Source organism: Eptesicus fuscus, chromosome 4 (assembly GCF_027574615.1).
Source record: "Eptesicus fuscus isolate TK198812 chromosome 4, DD_ASM_mEF_20220401, whole genome shotgun sequence".
NCBI classification, from domain to species: Eukaryota; Metazoa; Chordata; class Mammalia; order Chiroptera; family Vespertilionidae; genus Eptesicus; species Eptesicus fuscus.
This window is the reverse complement of record NC_072476.1, coordinates 77,333,843-77,361,271: the sequence shown is the minus strand read 5'-3', so window position 1 is coordinate 77,361,271 and position 27,429 is coordinate 77,333,843. Positions and strand designations below refer to the sequence as shown.

At 42.6% G+C, this 27,429-nt stretch overlaps 1 pseudogene; it reads left to right on the top strand.

Annotated features, from left to right (window-relative positions):
* The first annotated feature begins 14,234 nt into the window (after positions 1–14,234).
* Positions 14,235–14,698, top strand: LOC103305328 (low molecular weight phosphotyrosine protein phosphatase-like; annotated as a pseudogene).
* Positions 14,699–27,429: the final 12,731 nt, after the last annotated feature.

Sequence of the window (27,429 nt, the reverse complement as noted above, 5' to 3'; positions counted from 1 at the left end):
TCATTTGCCCAATATCCCTTTTTCCTGGTGACTCCAATTTCAAAAAGAATAGTAATAAAAACTAGGCAAAATCAGGTGACAGAAGTGGAAAGGTAGCAGTCTCAATGAGCCCTTAGCAACAACTTCAGAATGGCTTTGGGGTTTCAGATGCCAGTGGCCTGCCCTATCCATTTCTAGAAATGTCAGCTACCAGGCTGTATTAACCCCTCCCTAGAGCGCCCCAGTGGCAATGACTGCGATGAGCCTGAGCCCAACTGACCCCACATTCACCTAAGAATGGCCCCATCACCACTTGACAAAGTATATTCTCAGATCTAGGATATATTCAGTGGACAGTATGCTGTACCTATTTCAGAAATCTAAAAGATCCACCCTCAGGTAATAGATTCTACTCCAGTGGGAGGAAGGGGAAGCTAGAGAGAAATTCCAAAGAGTTAGCAAAGGGTGCTGGGAAGAGAGCAAGATGAGAAAGCAAGGATAGTCCTTGCTAACTTTAAAAAGGCACTTGTCTCTTCTTTGTGGTGAGACTAGCACTCATGGCATTCTTGGTGTTTCTTCTCCACCATCCCCATGTTGCCCTTCCATTTTTTCTGGTCTTCATCATCTATCAAAGAGAGTAAAGGAGGATTCATGCACTGAAACAATGTTGAATTAGAAGACCACTAAGACCCTTTTAGCCCTCTGGCTCTCTGGTCTATATATATTTTAATAACCTTCTCAATGAGTCTCTACTCATACTTTTTCTCTGAAGAATATTCCCTACTGTATAGAAGCATCAGTTTGCTTTACTGTCCTGCTCAAAGGCTGAAAATGTCTTCCCATCTGCCTTTAGCCTCCTGAATGAAGGTCTGCAGGACTGAGCCTGACTTTCATCACCCTTCCAACTGTGACCTAAACCTTCCTCTTCTTCCTTATCTGTTCTCTTGCCTCGAAATACTGTCCCCTTCTAAATCAGTCCCATTTTTGACATCCAGTCAAAGTACTTTTTATCTAATTTCTCCAGGCCATGGTAATGCCTCAATCTCTGAAGTCCTGAAGAATATAAAGAGGCTCATGTACTCTCAGCTTTCCAAGCCTTGCCGGAACCATGGGTTAATTATGTGTAGGACAGAGTAGCTCCTACGTGTCACAGAACTTGAAGGGAGCTCTTGTGGCAAGAAGAATACTGAGATAGAGTCAAAAGCCCATGGCTGAGGGCCCATGTGGCCAGTTGATGGCTCTGTGGTCTTGCCCAAGTGATTAACAACCTGGAGTGGGAAGGGGTGGGAACACAACTCAGTAAGACATGCCAAAACCCTGGGATTGCAAATTGTTTTAACCATATATTCAATATTATAACTTTATGTTTTGGGACACAAATTATTTTTGTAACAAAAATTATAGAAAGTAAGGTTTAACCAAATCTTGGCTGAAGAATGCCCATCGAAATTAATTTTATTTTATTAAGTATTAATTATTCTTTTTTTAAATCCTCACTGAGGATATGTTTTTATTGATTTTTTTATTTTTTTTATTTATTTATTTTTTTAGAGAGAGAGAGAGAGAGAGAGAGAGATAGAGAGAGAGAGAGAGAGAGAAACATTGATCATTTGCTTCCTGTACACACCCTGACTGGGGATCAAACCTGCAACCTTTAAGTACAGGATGATGCTCCAACCAACCAAGCCACCCAACCAGGACAAGTATGGATGATTCTTAATTGAAGGTGAAAGGTTGCCCCTGCCCCCACACCACACACACACACACATAGGGGATATGGTAGGTTAAAATTTCTGAGAGACATGAAATTTTTGTGGTGAAATGTTAAGAAAACTGGCAACTTGTTCTATCATAAATATTATTTTACATAATATAGAGAAAACAAATTAATGATGTGGTTCTTGTGAAATTTAAATGAGACAAGATCTGTGAAAGTGTTTGTAAACAGTAAAGTGCTGTTCAAATATAACATGTTTGAGTTTGTATATGAGATTCTTATTATTTGAGATTAATCAGTATTTTTTTAATAAAGAAAAAAGCTTAAATTTAATCCATTTAAAACAGGGACCAAAGAGAACATAGGAAATGGTGGGTGGAGGAGGGCACATAAAAAGTTTGATTTGAACTTGTCTTAGAAAATTAAAACTAAAAATTATGAACACAACTCATTTACCTTACATTTAATAAACTTTATTTCTTCAAAGAAGTCTCGTTCCCCTTTCTCTTCTCCTTAGGAGACCCCTATAATATGAAAGATATTCTATTTAATGTTATCCCTTAGGTATCTTAAGCTATCTTCACTTCTTTTAATTCTTTTTGTCTATTTCTTTCTGCTGCTCTGTTTAGGTGAGTTCCACTGCACTAGTCTTACAGGTTGCTGATCTGTTCTTCTGCTTCATCTAGTCTGTGTTGAATCTGGGTATAATGTTTAGTTCAGTTTTTATATCTTTCAGCTCTGTGACTTGTGTTTGGTATTTTCTTATATTTTCTATGTCTTCATTGAAATTCTTACTGTGTTCATCTGTATCTTATCTTGAGTTTGGTGAGCATCTTTATGATTATTACTTTGAACTCTTTATCAGATAGATTGCTTATTTTTACTTTATTACAGTCTTTTTGTCTTTTTTTTTTTTTTTGCTTGGATCATATTCCTTTATTTTCTCATTTTGCTTGACTCTCTGTTTGTTTCTATGTATTAGGGGGGAAAGCGACCTCTCCCCATTTTGAAGGAGTGGGCTTGTGTATGAGATGAATCATATAGTTCAACGTGGCCTTAGCTCTTGGTTGTCCCTCAAACTTCTGTGATTGTCTGAGTACTGTAATTTATTCTTGCCAGGTCCCAGTTGTGGAGTATGTGCCAAGAACTGTCAGTATTCCAAAGGGAGGTATCTGAGCACCTACTTTCAGGCTAATTGGAAGCAAGACCTCCAGGCAGCAGCTTCTAAGGTATGAAATTATATATTATCAATATATATAGTCCCGTGGGATGACAATTGCAAGACTTGCTGACCTCCAGACCAGAATAACTGGAAGTATCCCCTGGGTGACAATTATAAAAACCAGAGCTCCAGATGAGTGTATAAGCTTCTTTCTGGGAGATACCAATGAGCTGTGGTAAGGCCACGGTGGGAGGTGGGGGCACAAATAAGGTATCTCCCTGCCTCCATTCCCTTAGAGTGGCCTCTGCAGCCTCCAGACCTGTGGTAAACCTAAAATCTGTCCTCAGGTTTAAGCTCCAGAACAATTAAGTGGGCCATTTTCACAAGTAGAGTGGGAGTGTGTTTCAGTTTGCTGTCTCTGCAGTGCCCTGGGGGTGGTAGGTAGCTTGCCCAGACTCTTTCCCATTGATATGGTCACATGGGACTGACCTGGGGATACAAGCCCACTGGCCAGCAGGGCATGTGATCAAAGGTGTTCCCTCCATACTTTGCCCTTGCCTAGTGGCTTCAGCCAGGCTGCAGGAAAGCGCTGAAGGCCAGGCAAGTCTGAAGCTGTACGGATGCTGGGGAAGAGTGCTGGGGCAGATACCTGCCTGAATCTCTAACAAGACTGGAAAGTGGGGGGAGGGTTTCCACAGAAATAATCTCAGTGAAGTAGAATCAATACAACACCAGAAATGAAAAGAGGGTTGAGACTTAGACCCAATTTCTCCATCTACAAAACAGAACTAATTTGTCCAAGGTTCACGATGAAAATGTATATATTCTCATTAGATCTGTCTCTAGGCAGAGCTATCCTAGTAAAAGAATATTTATTAAATGAACAAGTAAAAACTGGCACCTACCCAGCACTGAACAATTTTGTACCAAAGGCCTTATGCATATTATGGTCAAGATTCTCACATCAGGGAGTCCCAAGGGATCTACAAAACTATAGGATAAACATAGCTAATCATCTCATGATAAAATATGACTAAAATATGTGGAGAGAAGAATCATATTTTTGAGTAGAATACAAACTAGCCATACATTTTTAGAAAACTTGAGTTTTCTAAAGAACTTTACTTTTGCAGAAGGCCTTGAGGTGATGTCTACAGTAAGCACCCTGTCGCCCTTGCTTCATGTGCTCCCCACTTCAGTGGACAATTTTAGAAAGCTCTCCATCATGTTGCGTCATCCTCTCAACAACTCTAGGACACATGAATTATTATCTTTGTTTTGCAAATGAAGAACTGAGCTACAGAGAAGCTATGAGTGAAAGCTTGCAAACCTGTTGACAGAATCCTGTTCTCCTCTAAGCACACCGTGTGCAAGATGATCCTTCCTGGCCCCATGACTTTCTCCTCTTTGTACTTTTCTTTCCCTTTGACTGTGCCCTCTCTTCAGATCTTAGTCCATACAAGACTCATTACCTAGATTCCTAGGGGAAAACTCTCTAAGGATTTGTCTTTACATTTCAGGATTCTAACGGGGTTAGGTAATTCAGAGCAGTTGCATTTAAAAAGAGAACTGCTTAGGGTAGAGCAATGCTTACCCAGAGAACTAAATTGCTCCTAGAGGAATTTCCCATCTGTCTCAGACCAATTAAAACAATACATTGGGTGTCAGTGCCTTTTCCTGTGCTCCTCAAATGATACTAAATAAGCGATTTCAGACATGCCAGGCCAGTTCTTTGTTAGGGGAAGTGGCCAAAAAGATTTCCATGAAGTATTGTCACAGCTCATCTTCCCAATGTTCCAGGTAGGAGTGGTGGGTGGGGAGTGAGGACAGGTGAGGGGTCTTCTAGCAGCATAGAGAGTGGAATCTTGCCTCCTGCCTTATTCGATTAACAAATCTTGAGGCCCACTGGACAACAAACAAACACTCCTTTAACTGAGTGAAAAAGGGTAAATATGCAAAAGGATGAAGGATATTCTTAAATAGCTCTAGGGAAGATCTTAGCCCTGAGGGGGAACTGAGATACATTTCAGGAACTGGTGGTGGTCTGTTGTCACAGTGTCCTACAAAACTAAAAATAGCGTTCTGCTCGGCATCTCTGCAGCACAGAAAATGAAGCCATTACCTTCAGATGTTGGTCTGTCTGTTAACATTTTAGAAGAATCTTTTGGCTTCTCAAAAGCACAGGAATTTATGGGTTGAAAACAGTCTTAGAACCTCCAGGATTGGCCCAGCACTCCAACTTGTGGATAAACCACAACAGGACATAATATTCTGTCCTGTGAAGCTCCTATATAATTCTGGTTTGAATATGTCCATGCTTGTGGTTTCTATCTCTGCCCTAGTTTTACTTCCTAACCTTCAGAAAATCTGTTTCTCAATCTCTCTCTCTCTCTCTCTCTCTCTCTCTCTCTCTCTCTCTCTCTCTCATTCTTTCCCACATTATATTTTTGTATTAGGATTTCTTTTTACATGACAATTAGAGAATTGCCAGAACTAGAGGCTAGAGGGCTAGAGGCCTTACCTAGTTAACCAGAGCCAGCTAAGGAAAATATGATGGAATTTTGTTATCAGGATGGAGTTTGTCAAGATAATGGGATGTGCAGGGACCTAGACAGAGGCTATTAGATGAAGAACAAATTACAGTTTGTAAGAGGAACTGTGAGGAGAGGGCAAATTGATAAACAGCAATCATTTATGAGGTTCTGACTAGATCAGTGGTCAGCAAACTCATTAGTCAACAGAGCCAAATATCAACAGTACAACGATTGAAATTTCTTTTGAGAGCTGAAAACCGACCGCGCATGGGCCACGAAGTTTCAATCGCACTGTATGTGTGCGCCCACACGTGGTATTTTGTGGAAGAGCCACACTCAAGGGGCCAAACAGCCGCATGTGGCTCGTGAGCCGCAGTTTGCCGACCACTGAACTAGATGATAGGCAAATTTAGATAACCCTCCCAACAGTCTCATTGTATGTGGAACTATTATCTTCCCCGTTATAAAAAATGAAAAAGTTGAGACACAGAGAAGTTAATTTGCTTAACACACAGCTAATTAATGTAGGGGCAGAATTTGTACCCAGACATTTAGGCTGCCAAGTTTATGCTATGTACTGCTCTACAGGGCTGCCCTTCTAGAAACTGGTGAGACTTTTATTTACTCATCTAGCCTAAACCTCTGATTCTGTTTTATTTTTATTTTTCCCTAATTCTTTTTTTTTTTCTTTCTCTCTATACCCCTACATGAAACTAGTCCTTTTTAAAAGTATTTGCCATGCTTAAGATAACTTTGCAAATTGTTTCTCATCCATTCAGCAGATAAGAGAACAGTTCCATTGAAGATACTTGAAAATAGAAATAGGAATTGCTTACTTAAAGCATGCACAGAAAATAAACATTTCTTTTTCTTCATGTGTCTCAAAAGGGAATTTTTCTCTGGAGGATTAATTACAACATCCCTACTTTGCTTTTACTCTCTGGGTTGCAACAACACCCTTAAGATTTGGTCGTTATCAGTCTTCTTTAACATTTTAAGGGCTTAAGTCCAATTCATATACATTGGTTTATGCCTATACTCAATCCAGGAGAAATTCTGCAACCCACATATCATCCACTCAACTAAAGCCATTACTGGTCCTTTATTTTATCTTCTGACCTGTAGTCATTTCTATGTTAATTTTCTTATTTCCGTGATATGGTTTTTTGATATTGCTTTTTAGTTTCTTATCAAACCAAAAACAGATTTATTATTTCCATTCTAGCCCATTTTGTTCTTTTAAGGTGAAAGTCAGCTATGAGATGAGGCTATTTTCCATCCCCTAGAAGACTATCAGTTGTTGGAAGGAATTCTGGAACCAATGATAACATCTTTGCCTCCTGGTGCCTAACAATGCTGGTATGTATTAGGTGCTTAGTAAATGAATGAAACAATGAATACAGGAATCCTTTTTCTATGATGGCCATCTTCCTATTTCAAACTTACTTAATTACCCTCTAATTTTTTAAAAATATTTTTTTATTGATTTCAGAGAGGAATGGAGAGGGAGAGAGAGAAACATCAATGATGAGAGAGAATAATATGATTGGCTGCCTCCTGCATGCTCCACATTGGGGATCAAGCCCACAACCTGGGCATATGCCCTGACTGTGGCCTCATGGTTCATAGGTCAACACTCAACCACTGAGCCACGACAACGGGGCTACCCTCTAATTTTGTCAAGAATTATTTTCCAAAGTATATTCCATTATTAAATTAGAAAAATCCTGAACTGGGTAGCTGATATAAGCCAAACAACTTTCTTATACTTTAATATATCCTCCGACAAACTATTAGGTCAAAACCCTGTCCTAAAATGTTGCTAACTGCTGAAGTTGGTGATGGGTACCTGGAGGTGTATTACATTATTTTCTCACTTCCTGTATGTTTGAAATTTTCCATAACTTTTAAAAATCTGCTTACATAAAATAGTATGGTTAAATTAGGATAATAGTGATTTTTTTAGAGAAGTGGTTAGTCTGAGGGAGTCTGCTTATTTTCTATGTATAATTGGCAAAGAAGCTATTTACATTTCTTTCATCAATATTGGACTACTGATTTAAGAGCACTTTACTTAAAGACAGCTTATGGAAGCATTTTAATTTAAAGCTGGATGACTTCTTTGGAAACAATACTTACTCTTTATCTCTCTTTCTTATGGATTGACTCTCTTACCACAGAGTGATCTATCAGTTTTAAGATGCTAAAGGAATTTAGGTTGTAATGATGATGTTGTCTAAGGACTTAAATAGCAAATGGTACCAGTGAGACAATAAACTGGACACTTTAAACATACATGATAATTCTCTGAGTGTGCATGTACATGGATATCTATCTATATATATAAAAGGCTAATATGCAAAGTGTCCCCTTGGGAGTTCGACCAGGAGACCGGGAGTTCAATCGCTCACTATGACGTGCACTGATCACCAGGGGACAGTGTGGAACATGGCAGGCGACCAGCGGTGGTGGCAGGGTGCTGGGGGAGCCAGGGAAGGAGGAGGCGAGGAGGTGGGGGGCAGGGGAAACTGCATGGTGGTGGCGCGGGTGGCAAGGGAAGGAGGAGGCCAAGGCTGGGAGGTAGGGAGGCAGGGAACCTGATCGGCCCTGATCGCCAGTCAGGCCTAGGGACTCTACCCATGCATGAATTTTGTGCACTAGGCCTCTAGTATGTTAGATAAATATTTAGAGTAAGAGATCTTTCCACCTAAGTGAAATAGAAAAATGTTGGCTATAGCCATTAAAATTCCCAACACTGCCAAAACCGGTTTGGCTCAGTGGATAGAGCATCTGCCTGCGGACTCAAGGGTCCCAGGTTCGATTCCGGTCAAGGGCATGTACCTTGGTTGCGGGCACATCCCCAGTAGGGGGTGTGCAAGAGGCAGCTGATCGTTGTTTCTCTCTCATCCATGTTTCTAACTCTCTATCCCTCTCTCTTCCTCTCTGTAAAAAAATCAATAAAATATAAATTAAAAAATAAATTAATTAATTAAAAATAAAATAAAATAAAATTCCCAACACTGATGCTTCAGAAATGTTGAAAGAGCAGGTTCCTATTTCCAGCCCTGCAATTAGACTTTTCTACTATACAATTGCGTTAATTGAATCAAAGCATTAAGATATTCTTATCTATGCTGATATGTCCACTTAAACTGGACAATGACTTTTTATGGTAGCATTCATCCTTAGATTTATTGGAATTTTTAAAAATTTTTAAATAACTTATATAAAGAAAGAAAGCAAACTTAAGCTAAAGTTACTTGGTGCTTGTGATTTTTAGAGAAAAGTGGGATCCATGGTACATACGCTGCGTTAGAACCTGTCTCAGTTTATACTTCTTGCTCCCATGGTACACACTTCTGAAGTTCTCTGGTGTCTCAGTTTCCCATTCTGTTTAATGTGCAGAGATCATTAAATTTCATATCAAAACCCATCTATTTAGAATTACAAAGATTGTTCTTACATTTCCCTTTGGGGCTTTTCCTCAACTACGCACTATCTGAAGAAATTGGTCCATACCCCTTGAGGAAAACAACAATAATACTTATTCCTACTTCAAATTTAATTTCTTCTCTTTTGTTAAGAAGGCCAGTCTGTGTTTGATAGCTTTCTGTTGCCATATGGATCTTGGGTATTGTGAAGGTTTCAGAGCTACTGGAATTCAGTATTAGCAGGATGCGTGTAGACCTACATAAATAGGAAAACAGTGACAACAGAGGAGGTGAAATGGCAGAGTCTCAGTACGGTAATGGCCGGCAGGAATGCTGGTAAGATCAACGCCCACTGCATGTAGCATCCAACCCTAACAAAGCATGCACATGAGGAGCCCATGGCCATCTTAAAGGACAAAGAACTTTAATCCTTTCCAGAATGGGAGATCTGCAGGGTTTTGGACCAGGCATCTGGCAATGTGAATAGCTCAGTTTCAGACACCGTATACATCTTATCTGATTTGAATCAATTCAGTATGGTTTCTCCAGAAGAATTTAAAACTGAGTAAATATTAAGCTGATCTCACTGCATGAGCCAAACCCAATTAATTTTGGTCAGTATAACCCTAACAAAACTAAGATGCTGCAAATGGAACATTCTGAAGTCTACTGCCACACTTCAAATGACAGCATATGCAACTGGAGCCAATGCGTGACTAGCCGGGCACAGTGAGAATTATTTGTTTTAACGTTACTTTCCTACTTGTCTCTATGTAAGCCTATGCCCGGCTGTCTTTGGTCAACCAGTCTGAAGCTGTAATTCGCTCAAGTACAGAGCATTCAACTGTTAGCCCTTGGAGGAGTACAACCTTTGATCACAAATCCCTTTGGCCATCCACTCTCTGTTACCAGATCAAAAATAGGGATATTTATTTCCTTTGGCATGGTTCAGAAAATTAAATCAACACATCACCCAGCACCAGGTCCAGAAGATGGGGCTCAGACAAGGATCCTCGTGCAGTCCCGGAGAAACAACTTTTATGGCACATAAAGTTTTTATTATGCATAAACCCTGAGTTTATTTTTAATTTTTTTTTTCAAGGCTGTCAGTGGGAGGATTGCTGGGCTATAGCAAATTGCAGATTGTAAAAATCTTTCCACCATGAGGCAACATCTTTTTCCACAGGGACTGCAGTCCAGGTTCTCACAGCAGAATTCTTACCACCCTGGGTCACGGCCCGGTACCTTGGAGGTTAGACAAATACATCTAGCGGAGGCATTCCTCAATGATAATTGTGTCACAATGTCCTTACCCATCTCCTTCCTGGGCCCCACACCATGGGCTCCATTGCCACCGGGCCGGTGCGTTCCTTCCCTTCTGCCCCACTTTCGCGCACAATGGCCAGCATTCTGCGCTGCTCTTGGCCCATGGTTTGGCCCATGCTCCCAGGGCCTTGGAATTGATGTAGCAGTGAGGCTCTCATAACTCAAACTTCCTGTGCAGACTTCAAACACACACACCAGCCCCGGGACCAGCTCTCATGGAGAGAAAACAACACAAAATACACAAGCCCTGTCCTCAAACCTGCCAGCAGCCTCCTAATAAATCCTCCCTGTTGCTCGGGGTGGAAGAAACACCTAAGGGATCACTTCTGTCCTTGTGGGATGAAGAATTCTCCAAACCCCAAAAATGTAGCCTAGATTCTTTGTACATAGCCTCTTTAGTGAGCTCCAGATAGTTTCTGAAATAAAAGGTCGCTTTCTGAAGATATTAACAAGATTCATTTTTTAAAAAAAACTCGCAGTGCTAGTTCTCCCCAGATGTGTTTGCTTTCTGCAAAAGCTTATACTGTGGTAGAGGAAATATACATAACACAAATAATCACACTGAGGACATACATCGTTGTATTGCACTTCACTTGACTGTGCCTCAGGGGTGTTGCATTTTTTACAAATTGAAGGCAAGAGCCTCCACCAGCAAAGAGATTACAACTCACTTTGTTGTGATACTCGCCTTATTATGATGGTCTGGAACTAAACCTTGATATCTCTGAGGTGTGTCTGTGTAAGACTTCTACGCATTCAATAATGAATAGGTAGGACTCAGCTCTCTTCCAGCAAAGAGTTTGAGCAATTGCAATTGGATTTTCTGCTCGAGGGATGGAAAAGCTTTCCTGGAGGAAGTGACATTTAAATTCAACCCAAAAAGGGTGGATTCAGCCAGGATTGCTTCAGGAAAGCTCTTCCTCTCCCCTCTCAAACCTCCCAAGGGGAAAGGATGAACTTTGCAGAAATTGTAGGAATCTGTAGCTGAAAGTCAGCCACTGGAGGAGGAGGGGAAACTCAGATCAGCAGACTTTGTAAAGCTAGTGCTTGACTGACCAAGACTTGACTGTGCTCACTCACCTCTCTTCCCCACATACTTTTCAGCACCAGCTCTGAGTTCCTTAACAGAAGCTCTGGTGAGTAGAACTAGACCAGGTTTCAGGCAGGGAGACCAAACAGAAGTCTTCGTTTTCAGTTGTCCTAGTCATGGTTCTGTTCATGGTGACTGGAATGTCAAGACAAAGTAAATGTTATATGATTTTCCTTTGGCCCCTAGGGTCAAAAGATTCCTTCACTTTGTCCTTGGGTAGCAGGACCTCAAAACAGCACAGTATGCCACAGGCCATCATGAGTCATATTTTCCATCAATAAAAAGTTCTTACAACTCAGTCTGTAAGGTAATTGGACAAAGATCATACAGAGCCAGACAATTAGAAGAGCACTGGCTCCCAGACACCGAGGATAACTGTAATAAGATGAATGCGTTTGAGCAAGTTTCTTAGCAGTATGCTGACCCAAGCACAGCTAGCACCTGGTTGGTGCCTTTAAGGCAATACAGAGCATGTGTGTGTGTGTGTGTGTGTGTGTGTGTGTGTGTGTGTGTGTGTGTGTGTGAGAGTGAGTCTTGCTCGGGCCCAGAGGCCTCTCAGGAGTCTTCTTAGGTAGTATGATTTGGAAAGACCTGATAAAAAGCCCTTTGGTGCTTCTACCAAGATGGATAAAATTCATGCCATCAGAGATTATTTGGGGGTTAGGATTTAGGTTATCCATCCATCTTTTTAAAATAAAATGCAAATAGTCCCAGAAGACAGTATGACATTAACATCAACAACCAATTGAAATGGCAAACCAGGAACTTCCCTAGGAAGTAAAGGAATGAGTCAGAGGTTATACATTTGGATGGAAGATTGTTTTGCACTATGTCGGGTCAGATGGAGAGGAATCCTGGATAACCCAAATTTTAACACAAAGTAATAAATCTCTAATGGCATGATTTCTTCTTTCCCTGAATTTCTAATACCAAGGACTCAGATCTCCTCCAGCAAAGACTTTAGGTAATTTCAATTAGATTTTTTAAAATTGCATATTATATACATGTTTTCATGACATGCAAGCCTGTAGTCTTCCCCCTTAAAGAGGATGCTTCCATCCTAGGACATCTGCCAGCTGTGCTGGAGGCACCTCAGACATTACAGGCCTGTTCACAACAACTGCCCCAAACTCTTCATTTCACTGCTAGTTGAGCTCCTATTCCTGCTTTATTCCAGTTCTGCTCACCCCTAATCCTCTGGCCATGTGATACTTTGCCTCTGGATTTTAAAAGCGAATTTTGTTTTTCTGACTATATTTCAGACCTGGCTTAAGCTCACCTTTTGACAATTTTGCTTCTTGAGCACTGGGTGAAATCTCCACGAAATGCAATTACCTCCTGTTTCCCTGTGGTAGGAGGAGTGTGTGTGAAGCATTCTTGGGAGGCAGGTCTCAGGAGTCCAGACTTAGATGCCCTGCATTGTATGCTCTCCCTGAGAAAGAATGATAGAAATCTTGGCTCCTGGCTACTGTGAGCCCTAAGAAGCTTAGAGGATTTTATAGCAAAGGAGGCTCTAATAACATTGTAATGGCATTTATTTGTCTTTCTTTACCCTAACTACAAAAGTAACATTTTTTTGTGTGGAAAATTTGGGGGGGGGGAGGGAATAAGCAAAAGAGAATTTAAAATTATTCATAATCCCGTGACCCATCCATAATCTGTGTTAACATTTTGGTTTATAATCTTCCAATAATATCTCTTATACAGTACACATTTACATAGCAAAATTAGAGTCACTCTAGTCATTCTATTTTCTTCCCCTAATTTCCTTTAATGTATATATAATGTACATTTTCTATGTATTTAACTGATTATATTAAATTTGAAAAATCTTTGATAAAGACAAAATCCATGAATTCAATATAATGGGAAGCTGGCTATGGCTTATTATGACAGACATAAATAAAGAAGTGGGTCTGCTAGAGATAATTATAAAGTACAGTCTAAGCATGACTTGTTGGTCCAGACTTACTCTTTTTGACACAGTATCACTTAGGGGTAGTGATCCTCAACAGACTAACTCAGACCATCAGATAGACAGAACTTTATGCTAGAGCATTGGACTTGGAATCGAATACCCTAATTCAAGATGAAATCAGTGGTACATTCTTCAACTTATCCCTTGGCCTTTCTTAGACTGTTTCCCAAACTATAAAACAAAATTCATAATCATTACTATCTGGGGTTGTTGTGAGGATAAATGAGATAATGCTTTGTGAACTGGAAAGTACTAAGCAAGTAAAATGGTCCCTTGTTGTTGGAATGCAAGGCTGGCTATGAGTGCTGTCATTTTGTTTCCATTATGTTCACCTCATTGCTTTATGGGGTTGTAGAGAAAGTTTCCCAAGAAAATCTCCAGGACTCTGAATTTTTTGTTTCCTACTATCAGCATGGTAGACTTTTCCTAGCCTTGTTTTCCTTCCTAAAGGACACCCTTCTAAGAAAAATAAAAACAAAACAAACTCCCTAATTGAAAATTTTTATGTGGATTTTAAATATAAAACTCTCTATCTGAAAACCTAAAATAAATTTTATTGCAAGGCAGACTTTAGAAAATAACCTACAAGTCAGTGTCCCCTCCCCCATTAATGTCAAACACTAGCCTCTTAACTGCCAATTTATGTGTATTGGGAGGAGGGTATAAGAAATATTCAAAAATAAAAGAGCTGTGACACTCCACTCAACCTAAAGGATCATAAAACAAATCTAAGTGGGACTGTAGACTGTATCTCATAAACTAAAATGAATGCATTTACAATGACCAATCACCTGTGGTCTAGGGCTTTTCTGTTTCATGTGTTAATTTTACTCAGATTCTCAACTAGGTGATAAGTCTAGTGAGGACAGGATATACTTGGTACATTCTGTGGCCCCACGACTTGTCACCGCAGAAGGAGCTCCTTAAAACTTACTGATACAAAATATACAAAGATTTTTTAAGTCAACAGTACAAAAACAACCCAATTAAAAAATGGGCAAGTGTTTGAGTGGGAAGATGGCCGAGCAGGTGCCTAAGTCTGTGCTGTTTATGTGTTTGGGTAACATCTGTCGTTCACTCATTGCAGAGGCAGTTTTTAGAAAACTTGTAACTGATTCAAATGTTTCAGACAAGTGGGCCATTGACAGCTCCCTGAGGGAACGTGAGCTGGTCACCAGTTCCAAGAGCTGTGAGCTGCCTAAGAAATATGGCATTGACACAGTCCACAAGCAAGACAGGTTGTTACAGAAGACTTTGCCACATCTGATTACATACTATGTGTGTATGAAAGCAACCTGAGAGATTTGACTAGAAAAAGTAATCAAGTTAAGAACAACAAAGCTAAAGTTGAACTTCTTGGGAGCTGTGATCCCCGGAGACAGCTTATTATTAAATAACCTACTACGGGAATGAGTCCAACTTTGAGGCCGTGGACCAGCCATGTGAGGTGCTGCAGGGTCTTCCCGGAGAGGGCGGGCTAGCCGTGTCTGTCAGCTGTGGCCCAGCTGGTGCCTGTCTCTGTGTCCCAGCCAATCGTCATGTCCATAGCACAAGGCCAGTGCTGGTACTTCCGTTCACCTACTGTTTCTTATCTTAAACAATGATTGCAGATGGAAATCAGTGGTTAGCAAAAGAATAAATAAATAGGAATAAATAAAAGCACATCTGTGCCTTTCCTTTTCCCTTTCCCTGCTCCCCTGCCCCCAACTCCAGGCTCCAAGGGCCCTTCCTTTACCTTCATAACTTTTTGCTGAAGCCCATTTCTTCTAGGAATTAGTTCTTCTACCTCTAAAGAAGAAGAAGAAGAAGAAGAAGAAGAAGAAGAAGAAGAAGAAGAAGAAGAGGAAGAAGAAGAAGAGGGGGAGTGTGGAGTAACAGGCACTCTTATTCATTGCTGGTGGAGATGTAAAATGGTGCAACCACTTTGGAAAATTGTTTGGCTCTTCCTTACAAAGTTAAACATATTCTTACCATATGATCCAGCAATTGCACTCCTTGCTATTTACTCAAATAAGTGAAAAACTTAGGTCCACACAAAAACCAGCACACAAATGTTTATAGAAGCTCTATTCATAATTGCCAGAACTTGGAAGCAAACAAGATATCCTTCAGTAGGTGAATGGATGAAGAAACTGGTACATCCATAATGGAACATTATCCTACCTAATAATAGACAAATATGCAAATTGACCGCACCTTCGCTATGCCCAAGCCACGCCCACCAACCAATCAGGATGAGTATACAAATTACCCCAACAAAGATGGTGGCTAATTTGCATATCAAGACAGCTTAGAAAGAAGCCAAGAGATGCTGAAGGGAGCAAAGCTGCGGAGAAGCAAGCAAGCCAGGGGGAGGAGAAGGGAGGAGCGGAGGCGGGGCTGGGGGAGAAGGAAGGAGAGCGGGGCGGGCTGGCGGAGAAGGCAGCCGGGAACAAGGGAGGAGCGGAGGCGGGGCAGGGTAGAGTGCAGCAGGAAACCCTATTGCAGGATTTTTCCTGCAATGGGAACGCTAGTTTGGGTATAAAAAACAATGAGCTGGCAAGATACAAAAGGCCTGGATGAATTTGAATGCATACAAATAAGTAAAAGAAGCCAGTTTAAAAGATTATGTGCTGTATATTTTCAACTGTATAACATTCTGAAAAAGGCAAATCTATAGAGAGAGTAAAAAGATCAGTGGTTGCCAGGGTGCTTGGGGCGGGAGGGAGGGAAAGAATGGGGAATAGAAAAGCACAGGGGATATTTAGGGCAGTGAAACTATTCTGTATGATACTAGAATAGTGGATACACTTATTATACATTTGTCAAACCCATAGAGCTATACAACAAAAAGAGTGAATCCTAATTTAAATTATGGACATTAGGTAATAAATATATCACTATTCATTATCTATATCTATAATAATAAAAGCATAATATGCTAATTAGACCAGACAGCCGAATGATCTTTCAGACATCATTCCAGATGTTCTTCTGGACAAAGCTGTGGCAGCAGAGGCCAAAGCAGAGGCAGTTAGGGGCAATCAGGCAGGTAGGCAAGCAATTAGGGGTGATCAGGCAGGCAGGCGAGTGGTTAGGAGTCAGACGTCCCGGATTGCGAAAGGTATGTCTGACTGCCAGTCAGATATACTCTCGCAATCCAGGACCTCTCATGCACAAATTTTGTGCACCGGTTCTCTAGTTTAATTATAAGAAATACACTGCCCTACTGCAAGATATTAATAATTGAAAAATGGGGAGGGAGGAAAGAGAGAATATACACAGCTCTCTGTACTTTCTGCTCAATCTTTCTGTAAACCTAAAACTGCTCTAAATATTAGCCTACTAATTAATAATTTTTAAGACCCCTATTGATTGATTGGTTTCCGTTGATGGTGAGAAATGAATCCTCTAAGGATCTAGCTACTTTTTTCCTAACAGGAAATGCTACTGACAGAACTGTGAAGAGTCTTCCCACTGAATACTAAGTGCGAAGACAATATGGAATATGACTTTATGGGGCTGTCTGCCAATCGAGCCTCTTTCTTCTTCAGAGCCTTGATCTTTTCTAAAATAAAGTCTGCTAGAAATTTCACACGCTATGAAAGCACAATGGCTCCTCCCACAATCTCACGAGGGAAGTGCCCTTGTGGCCTTGAGCATAAACCCAGACAGGGAAAGGCAGATGAAATGGATCCCTTTCTCTTCTCCTGGGAGTCTGAGCTGCACAGAATTCTGAGTAACTTCCCAGCAAGCTGAAAAGGTCTTTCTACTAAGCTAAGGGCATTTTAATGTATTTGCTTTATTAATCTTTGAATCCTCATTAAATGGCCCAGAGATAAAGAATAATATACTGGGCTATAAGGATAGAGAGAGAGAGAGAGAGAGAGAGAGGGGGGGGGGAGGGAGGGAGGGAGAGATTGAGGGAACAGAGAAAGAGAGATTACGGAGATAGAGGGAGAGAGAGAGAGCCCGAGAGAGAGAGAGAATAACAATATTTTTCCCAAAAATTTTAAACCATAATTGTTTAAATGTATCCACACGACTTGAACTCTGAGTTTGCATGTGGGCATATAGGGTCATCTGCTTACATGGGAAAAGACAATTCATGAGAAGAACTGGTGCGTTATCCCATTGTCCCATACCTGCTATCTTGAGTTTGCTCTTTTTCTCGCATCTCCACTAAGCTGGTATGCTTTCTAATACTTTTCCCTGTAATCTCTGTAAACGTGTCTAATAAATTAGGGACCACCTTCCCTCCCCTGAACCCTTTCTCAGAGCTCACATCTTCCATAAAACCTTTCCAAAGAAGGACAGATTTCTATTAGATTCACTGTGACATTCAAGGTATCCTGGCAGTGTAGCTAGTTGGCACTGGGCATCCACAGACACAGAGAATCGAAAATAAACGAAAGCATTAAGGCTGGGAAGGAATTTAAAGCTTCCTCTGTGTCACATGGTGGCAGATTTAGGATGAGGACCCACGTTTCTCAGAATCTTATGTGTTCTCTTATGTTTATGGAAGTTTCCTTAAACTGAGTACAGATTTGTTTCAAACTTTTTCTAGTTTTTTTAAAAAAACATTATTTTATTACAAAGCAGCATTTATTTATTCATTCATTTATTCACTCTATAAATATGTTTGAAGGCACACTCTGTCCCAGCACTGGATTGACAGAAATCAGTGGAACAGACAGGAATGCTGTGCTGTCTAACAGACAACATCTTCATTAAAAAAATAAGTGAGTGCGGGGGAGGGCAGTGCACAAAAACATGAATTGCACTCACAGATCTTATTCTCACGGATTCAAATCAATCAGAGAGTATATAAAGGGTGCTGAGGAAAGAGAATGAAAGGTGGGAAAGAGGGGTTAGAACCAGACACTGGGAGCCTTAATCGCCCCATTTACAAAGGGTGGGTTTTATTCTGTCCCGTAGCAAGGAGTCACTTCTTGGCATAAGGATTTGAAGCCAGACAGGCAAAGGGACTTTCCCAAGGTCTTGGCCCAGGTGTTCAAGTTATGCACGAGTTGCTCAAGTTGATGGGCAGCCTGTCCAGAGTGTATCCCTCTGTGTAACCATGCTCCCACACACATGTTCTGACTTCCTTGTCCTTGATTTATTTGACTTCATTTTGAAAAATAAAACAATATTAGTCTTCAAAGCACCAAAGAAGCACATCCTGATAGCAGCCCAAACCAGTTAGCAAATCGTCCATCGGAGGGCCATGTTAAGGAAGCTCTGGTTACCAGGCAGACCCACCCAGGCATCAGCAGGAGGCTGAGCATCCCTGCAGTGCCCGTCTGGCAGGAGTCTGACGAGCTGTGATATGCAGAAATACAGATTTGTATTAATTTGTTCAGAAGCACCCATTCTTCTCTCCTACAACTGTCAGAATTAATTTGTCTATTAAATTAAAGCCTCATTCTTCAGGCAGGATTTCCAATACCGTCCAAGCTAACTGAACTCTTCTGTTTGCAGTAGAAACACCAATAAATTGTCCAAGCAACTATTAGGCCATGTTAATATCTGCTGGAATGAGGTGAAAACCAAACACTAGGGGAGCAATGCCAGGGACAGGGATATTCCCATTGACACCATTTCCTTTCTTCCACTTCCATCTTTTCTCAAGGATTCCCATATTGCAACAAGGCCCCGGTGAGAATGGATAGGAATGCCATATGCTAGTCTTGAATTTAGATGTTCAAAATGAACTGTGTAGCCTTGGATTGAACATTTCCCTTGAATGCATGTCATAAAAATAAATTACACAATGTCCATAAGGACTATTTCGGCAATGGTTCCCAGAGAGGTCAGATTAACCATATTCATGCTCTTAATGTCCTAACACTTAGCATTATGTCCACTTGGCATCTTTGCATTTTAAATATTCTGAATTCTTTTTTCTCATGTACATTTTGTGACATCACATAAAAAGATCATGAACCCTTCGTTAGTCGTTTCTGTCTGTTTCTATTATACTTCATATTTTTCTTGCCCTTCCTTTACCAGAATTAAGTCATCCACGCAGCTCACCCAGGTTAGCATCAACTCTGTCCCAGAGGACTGCGCAATGCCAAAGGGTAAGCTCTCTTCTGGAAAAGAGTTAGATGGTTTCAAAGGCCTATGGACTAGGGAAGGGCCCTGGGTTTCTACTGACTCTCTTTGCTTGCTAGATGCCTGGCACTGCACCAAATTCTTTGTGTGAATTATCTCATTTAATCCTCCAAACTCTATGAGATAAGCATATAATTAATTCTACTTTATAGAAAGGGGTATTAAGACTTAGAGGGGTTAAATCAATAGCTTAAGTTGTCAAACTAGTAAATGGAGGCACCAAGGATTCCAGCTCATTTTGTCAGACAACAGAACTCACACTCTTAAACAGCATGCAAACCTTCCAATTTCCCAAATGACCCCAGTACAATCTTTTCCAAAATGCAAATCAGATTCGATTACTCTTCTGCTCTGAACCCTTCAATGGCTTTTCATGTCTACAGGACTTTATTCAAAATGTACTTTCATAGAAGAGCATTTAAAAGTCTCGGCCCTCCCCACTGTCTTACCTTACATTTTCCCAACCATTATCCTCCTAGTTTATGCCTTATGTACCAAGCTGCTTTCTTACAAATATGATGTCTTACTTCATTCATATTGTTTTGCTTGTACAGTGCTCTCTGCTTAAAGAACCCCCTCTTCCAATCTGCCTGGGAGACACCTACTCATTAGCATTTGGTGCACAGCCTTCTTCTCTTAAGATTTTTAAATAAACTTCCTCCCAGTTTCCTTCCTTCAGCTCCAGTTCTACCTTTTGCAGACATTTGTAATGGTGACTAGAACACATCATTGTACTTCTTGGTTTACAAACAAGTCTAAATGCCTCTCTAAAGCAGAGCCAATTCTTATTTCTCTTTAGTGCCTATTGCATGCACATAGTAGGTGCTTAATCATGGCAACAACAAAGAGCTACCATTTGTTGAGCATCTTCCATGTGTCCAGTTTGCATATGTTTATTAATCATCTATGTCTGTATGTATGGCTATGCATATGTATGTATATGTGTATGCATGTGTGTGTGTGTGGTCATGGTATGTATTATCACTCCTTTATAGATCAGGAAGCTATTGGAGCTTGATTGTAGTTTGGAGAGGTTAGAAAAGTGACAGAGCTAGAATTTGAACCCAAGTTTAACTGACTTCAAAGAGGAAAGGAAGGAGGGGAGGAAGATAGAAGGAAGCAATACATAATTTCAAATGAATGCAAATACTGTATAGGAGAAAGAATGGGTAAATTGCCCCCATCAAAAGATAAGCAGCATATCTTGCAAATGAAGATAGCAGGATGGGGGGAATCATTCTTGGAGGCTCAACTGATGGTAACCTTCCTGGGGGAAAATTCAAAGCAAACATGCCTGCTGCCCCAGAACCATTTGTACAATCCCACTTCCAGGAATAAGGCGGAGAGGAAAAGGAAAGGACCTTTAAAAATCACAGTCCTTGCTCTGGAAATGACTGTCACTCTCTCAAAAAATAAACAACAAAAAACTTTATAGCAAATTAGAACTACTAAAGAAGTTTCTTAACCATTGAAAAAAACCAACTTGCCCTCAACTTGGTAAACAATTCCTTTAAATTATTATAATTTAAGTGTGCCATCTGTATTCTGTCAGGACTCTGTCTGATACAGATAAGAATATATAATTCCCAGGTGAAGAAATCTGCACGGACAAAAAATATATGAATATGTAAATGCACATTAAAACAACAATGGGGTAACATGGCATAACCATCAGAATGGGAGCAATTTCCAAGTTTGATAGTACAGAGTTTAATAAGGATTCGGGAAAAGAGAAGTTTGGCACACCTGCTTTGAAGAACAATTTGGCAATACAGAGTGCAGCTGAAACTGCTCCTCCTCTGCACTCAAGAAACTCCACCTCGGCAGGTGTGCTCAGGGAGGTTCTTGCACAGGAGCACAAGGGAACATGCACAAAGTGTTTACAGCAGCATTATTTGTTATAATCTTAAATAAAATGTCTACTAGACAGGTAAATAACTAAATGAATTATAAGATATCTATACTATGAAATTCTATATGACAGTTGAAATGAATACATTAGAGCTATTACATGGTTACCAGAATCGTAGTATGGATAAGTCTCAAAAATATAAATTTAAGATCAAGAAGCAAGTTTCAGACTGATATAAACAGTTTGATACTACTTGTGTAAATTTTTAAAACACGTTTGCTGATGAATACATCTGCAGGTAGTTAGCGCATTATAACATGTACAGGTAGTAGTTACCTCTGAGGAGGGAGTAAGAAAACGATAATACTTTTTATTTTTAAAAACTCTGACACAGATACTGCAAAATGTTAATATTTGTTAATTTGGGGTGATAAGTCCCTGGAGTTTTTCTATATTCAAATGTTTTATGTTCAACACATTTGAAAATTTTCAAAATAAAATTTTATTTAAATCTAATACATGAACTTAGCCCTCTAGGAAACCATATGAACATGTGTGTGCTAATAGCTGCAAAGTGGGGTCGGGTGCATTACAGACATAGGCTAGAGGAGTTCAAGGCTGCAGTAGGCATCCCACACTCACTGGCAGGAACAGTGGAATCAGCCTCTGGTTTATCTGTCTACCCTCACATCCTGATAATGAGCAGATGGAGGCCACCAAAGGCGATGGACTGCTAGTTTATGATAGAGTGGGGACCTGAGTCATATTAAATTAATTAAACTAGGAGGCCATAGACTGAGGTGCCTAAATGCCTCAAGGTTACAAAATTGAAACCTAAGGACAGCCAATCCCAAACAGCCAACTAGACGTTAAGCTATAGCCAATCAATAATTCTCTTGCTTTGTTTCTGCCTTTTCTCTATAAAAGTCTCTCCCGGAGCTCCTGCTGATGGAACGTTCCTACCACTTCTCATTTGGCTCTCTCCCCCATTCTAATCTACTTTTGCTCAGGAGACTTAACATTTTTAATGTGACTCAGTTTAGCTTTTAACAGTCATATAATCTTGTGCCTCTTCTCATAATCAAAATCAGGGAAGGAAAAATACTTAGTGCTTGCCTAGTGAAAGCTCCTGATGTGTTCTTCTTTTCTCCTTATAAATATTATGTTACTAGAGGCCTGATGCATGAAATTCGTGCAAGAGTAGGCCTTCCGTCCCTGGGTCCGGGTGAGACCGTGTGTCCCTGGATCCGGGTGAGGCCTTGTGCGCCTAGGCCCGGGTGAGGCCACGTGCCCCTGGGTCTGGGAGAGGCCAGGCGTCCCTGGGTCCGGGGTGAGACCATGTGTCCCTGGATCTGGGTGAGGCCTCGTGCACCTAGGCCCGGGTGAGGCCACGTGCCCCTGGGTCTGGGAGAGGACAAGTGTCCCTGGGTCCGGGTGAGACCATGTGTCCCTGGATCCGGGTGAGGCCTCGTACACCCAGACCCGGGTGAGGCCACGTGCCCCTGGGTCTGGGAGAGGCCAAGCGTCCCTGGGTCCGGGTGAGACCATGTGTCCCTGGATCTGGGTGAGGCCTCGTGTACCTAGGCCCGGGTGAGGCCACGTGCCCCTGGGGCTGGGAGAGGCCAAGCGTCCCTGGGTCCGGGTGAGACCATGTGTCCCTGGATCCGGGTGAGGCCTCGTGCACCTAGGTCCGGGTGAGGCCATGTGCCCCTGGGTCTGGGAGAGGACAAGCGTCCCTGGGTCCGGGTGAGACCATGTGTCCCTGGATCCGGGGGAGGCCTCGTGCACCTAGGCCCGGGTGAGGCCACGTGCCCCTGGGTCTGGGGGAGGCCAAGCGCGCCTGGGTCCGGGTGAGACCATGTGTCCCTGGATCCGGGTGAGGCCTCGTGCACCTAGGTCCAGGTGAGGCCACGTGCCCCTGGCTCTGAGAGAGGCCACGCACCCCTGGGTCCGGGCGAGACCATGTGTCCCTGGATCCGGGTGAGGCCTCGTGCACCTAGGCCCGGGTGAGGCCACGTGCCCCTGGGTCTGGGAGAGGACAAGCGTCCCTGGGTCCGGGTGAGACCATGTGTCCCTGGATCCGGGGGAGGCCTCGTGCACCTAGGCCCGGGTGAGGCCACGTGCCCCTGGGTCTGGGGGAGGCCAAGCGCGCCTGGGTCCGGGTGAGACCATGTGTCCCTGGATCCGGGGGAGGCCTCGTGCACCTAGGCCCGGGTGAGGCCACGTGCCCCTGGGTCTGGGGGAGGCCAAGCGCGCCTGGGTCCGGGTGAGACCATGTGTCCCTGGATCCGGGTGAGGCCTCGTGCACCGAGGCCCGGGTGAGGCCACGTGCCCCTGGGTCTGGGAGAGGCCAAGCGTCCCTGGGTCCGGGTGAGACCATGTGTCCCTAGATCCGGGTGAGGCCACGTGCCCCTTAGTCCGGGTGAAGCCGTGCCCCTGGGTCCGGCCGAGACCAAACCAGAGGGAGTCGGACCTCCGTTACCACCATTTGTCCACCATCCAGAGCTGAGGGGTCAGTGCTGACATGTACACATAAGGAACTGGTGGACATTGAAATTGGGTCTCAAAAGAACTGTTGGTCCAGAAAGAAACTCACTACAGACTGATTCATTTGCCTGTCAGCATAACTATTATTGCTTGTCTCACATTCAGTTCTCATAAGTATATATCTAGTGACATATGATCTCGCTCATCTAGGGGAAATGATGAACAACATAGACTGAGGAACAAGAACAGAACCAGAAGCAAGGAGGCATCGATCGGACTATCGGGCCTCAGAGGGAGGATAGGGGAGGGTGGGGGGAGGGGGAGAGTTCAACCAAAGGACTTGTATGCATGCATATGATCCTATCCAATGGTTAAGTTCAACAGGGAGTTGGGGCATGCGTGGGGAGGGGGGGGATAGGAATGGGGGGATGAGGACAAATATGTGACACCTTAATCAATAAAGAAATTTAAAAAGAAAAAAAAAAAAAAAAAAAAAAGAGTAGGCCTTCCTTCCCCGGGCTGCCAGCACCAGCTTCCCTCCTGGACCCAGGCTTCCCTTGCAGAGGGAGGCCCCACCCACCTGCTGCAGCCCATCAGTTGGTGGCCTGGGCCTCCCTCTGCAGGGCGATCATGGGGCGATGGCCGGGCCCCGACCAATCGTGGTCCCAGATGGTCATTCCGCTGTTCAGCCGTTCAGTCGATTTGTATATTATGCTTTTATTATATAGGATTGTTTATTTATTACTTTGTAATATTTGTATCAAAAAAAAAGATGGGAAGGAATACATTGAAATGAAACATTATTCTTGTCATCTGAAAGGGAAAAGAAGAAATTGTTATTTTTCAGAAAGCACTTCTGAACTGAACAACAACTCCCAATTCCCAAATCACCTTTCCCTTATGTTTCTTTCTAACTGATTGTGGAGGGGAAAAATGGTTTGTAAAGCAACTAGGCCACTAAAAGGCATTTTCCATGATTTTTCTTATTGGTTTTCATATGCCAAAGTGTCAGGCCAACGTTCCCAGTTTCTCCCCACCACACATAGGTAAGCCCCACCTGAGAGGACCAGGGTTACAGCCACAACTGTGACCATCCCCTTCCACCCCCAATATCTGCTCTGTGGTCTCTTCTCCCTGTGTTGCTTCTTACTGGCTGCTATTGGTTCTCTCCCATCTGCTCTGTGTCCACATAATTACCATCACAAAATGGGATTCTTTCCCAGCATGTAAGTGGAAGAGGGTCAGCCAAAGTCAACTATTGGTAATGTGGTCATTGCCCCATCTGAGAGTGACCCAGAAGGCCATCTAGAAAGGTTTCACGTCTTTGCTGTGGGAGGGATCCTGTGAGTCATGCTGGGTCTTGGAAGAAAGCCAAGAAATGTGGCCCTCTAGGTGAGGAGGTCAGCGTACAAAGGAGATTGTGAACGTCTGATGTGATTGGGGTGAGTGATGCCTGGGGAGTTGGTCAGAGATGGAAGGAGAAGTGCCATGAGTCTAGATGGTCCATCCACTTTGAAGCAGGACACCAGCCAGTGGCTGGAATATTGGGGACAAGTCTAGTCTCTCAGTGGATGAAAGAGCAAAAAGCTCATCGGGTGCCAAGCTGGCTTGGATTCACAGCACTACTGAACCTGAAGAAGAAAAAGAGTGGTTGCATCAGGAAACCAAGGTGGCTATATGTACTAGGACATGGCTTGCACTGAGAAGGTGCATTATAGAGTGATGGCTGTGGGGTGCCCAGAGGTCACCCCTGGCACATGGACTCTGGGCTCAGGGAAGCCAGACTGTGTGCAGAGTCCAACCATGGAAAGACGGGGGGAACTGATAATCTGCCACCTGGGTCAGGAACTGCTCGGCCACTGAGCAGGGCTGCACTTCCAGAGCAAAGCTTCCCGGAACAGCAGCCTGAGAGCTGAGGAAGGGAACTACTGGCCATCATGGTCTGAGCACGAGAGACTGGGCTTCCTCCCTAGAATTGAAAAATAAACCTATCCTACCATGGGGGTAAAACCAGGCATGACTATTCTAAATAAATATAAAACAACCCCAAACACCTTATGTTATAAAAGGTAGAAAGGACAGCCTGCTGCCACAATAATTTGTAGATGGACTTATGAAACTGCCATCTTTGTGTGTAAGAAATGTGCCATGTATCTGCAATTTCATATGATTCAACCTTAGTCAACATCTTCCCGGTCTTGCACAATGTGAACTCGTTTCATGGGAAACATGGTGACCTTTCCAGTTGTCACTGAGTGAACTTTCCTGGCTGACTCATTTCCTTCACTGTACAGTGGAGATAGTGATCCACACCGCTCAGCCTTACGCAGAATCGCTTTAAAACATAATCATCGTCATTGTCATTATCATCATCAATCACTGAAAGAGAACACGAAATCGAGTTCTTCTCGTGTTAATATTACATGTCACATATTGTAACACTTGTGGGTGTCATCATGGTTGATATTAGTGTTAATGGAGGCAAGGCACCATAGCCATGTCACTCCACCCCCTTCCCCAAATGTTCACCACCCAAGTAGCCAGGTGTCTCCCTACCAGGCGCAGGCCAACCACTTTTGGACAGATGTTATTCAGAGCCAAACTCTTTCCCTAGGGCCCTCTTTGTGTCTTGTGTCTAGCCATCCTGGGCACTTGGCAGCCTTATGTTAAATTTCTGTATCAGGAGGACATGGGTATCAAAGGGGGAGTGAGGTTTGAAAAGAAACCCCTCGAGCTTATCAGGCCTAGAAAGAACCTCCCTGCCATGAAAGAGGGAACTCCTGTCCTTGTCTGCTTCATTCCCTGCTTAGGATTCTCTAGGATCCAGGAAGGCCTTAGTCTGTGGCCCTGTGGGGGTTATTATCCCCAGTCACATTATCCGTCTTTCAGGGGAGGAAGAGCAAGCAGGACAGCAGACAGTCCCTTCACTGCCCTTGCCTTTTCCGCTTTCCATGGGAAAACCAGTGACTGTTAGGGCTGCTATAAGCTTTCAGTTAAGTGGCAGCTCCGTTAACATAACAACAAAACTACATTGTTCGAATGCAGATTCATCGGGTAGGTATCTCCTCAGGAATAGCGGTGCTTCATGCACAGACCCACCTGGAGTCCCCCTGGCAGCGACCCAGCACATCCTGCGCAGCCCTTCCCCATCCTCTCCCTGAGTCACCGCCACACACAGGAGCAGGATCTCAGCCCAGGCTGGTAGGAAAGGTAGAGGTTCAGGCCAGAGGAGCAGGAAGACATTTTGATTAAGAGGAGGACTAGGCAATGCAACACCCCACAACCCCCAGACACACAGACTCACACTCATACATACACTTGTCATCTGCCCTCATTGCAGGGCAATTAAAGATATCCCCAGATTCGAACGAGCAAGTCCTGAAAGGAATTAGGATTAATCTGGAACAAACAGAATCCCCAAATTGTATTCCCAACATCTATAAAGCAAATCCAAATTCCCCAAACTAGCACCAAGCTTCTTTTCCCTGTACCCCTGCTCCATTTTCCCATTTAACAACTTCCTCTGGCCAGCTGCATAGGGCTTGAAATATATCAGCTCCATTTCTTTCTCACAACTTGTACTTTGCCATTTCTCCCAACCTTCTAGAAAATATTCAGCCTCCCTCTCCAAATTTATTCAATATCATTTTAGAAGTCCTAGCCACAACAATTAGGCAAGAAAAAAATATAGAGGCTTTCAAATTGAAAAGGAAGAAGTAAAATAATCACTCTTTGCCAATGGCATGACACTATGTATAGAAAACCCTAAAGCCTCCA